This window comes from Nicotiana attenuata, chromosome 8 (genome assembly GCF_001879085.1).
Source record: "Nicotiana attenuata strain UT chromosome 8, NIATTr2, whole genome shotgun sequence".
Classification (NCBI taxonomy): Eukaryota; Viridiplantae; Streptophyta; class Magnoliopsida; order Solanales; family Solanaceae; genus Nicotiana; species Nicotiana attenuata.
In genome coordinates, this window is record NC_031996.1 from 17,036,497 (window position 1) to 17,037,361 (window position 865).

Genomic DNA, 865 nt, shown 5'->3' on the forward strand with positions numbered 1-865 from the left:
AGTCACCGTTGAATTTCACTTTGAGCATATTCATTGTCTTGCTCGCATGATACACCGGGTGAAACATTTTATTCACTTTTTGACCCAAGACCGCCCCAACCGCAACATCACTCGCGTCACCATGAGCTCAAAAGGCAAGCTCCAATTGGGTGCGGTAATAATAGGAGTGGTGGTCAACTTGTACTTGAGGAGTTCAAAAGCTGTCATGCATTCCTCATTGAACACGAACTTCACATCCTTTTCAAAAAGTTTGCACAAAGGATTCACTACCTTCGAAAAGTCCTTGATAAATCTCCGGTAGAACCCCACATGCCCAAGAAAACTTCTAACCCCCTTGACTGAAGTAGGGGGAGGGAGCCTTGAAATCACTTCAATTTTAGATTTGTCCACCTCTATGTCGTGCTTTGAGATTTTATGGCCAAGGATTATGTCCTCCTCAACCATGAAGTGGCATTTTTCCCAATTGAGAACAAGATTGGTTTCTTCACACCGGGCCAACACCCTATCAAGATTCTTCAAACATTCATCAAATGAGTCACCCACAATACTGAAGTCGTCCATGAACACCTCCAAAATGTCCTCCACCATGTCGGTAAATATGGCCATCAAACACCGTTGGAATGTAGCCAGTGTATTACACAACCCGAATGGCATCCTAGAAAAGGCAAAGGTACCATATGGGCAAGTGAAAGGTGGTCTTCTCGTTATCTTCCGGAGCAATCAAAATTTGGTTGTACCCAGAATACCCATCCAAGAAACAGTAGAAGGCACGCCCAGCAAGTCTATCTAGCATCTGGTCAAGAAAAGGCAATGGAAAGTGATCCTTGCGGGTCACTTTGTTCAACTTGCGGTAATCCATGCACAC

The 865-nt window shown here is 44.4% G+C and overlaps 1 protein-coding gene across 2 annotated transcripts in view; it reads left to right on the forward strand.

The window, feature by feature from the left end:
* LOC109230989 ((3S,6E)-nerolidol synthase 1, chloroplastic-like) overlaps positions 1–865 on the forward strand; it is a 36,209-nt gene that overhangs the window by 29,502 nt on the left and 5,842 nt on the right. The gene's annotated exons all lie outside the window — the stretch shown is intronic.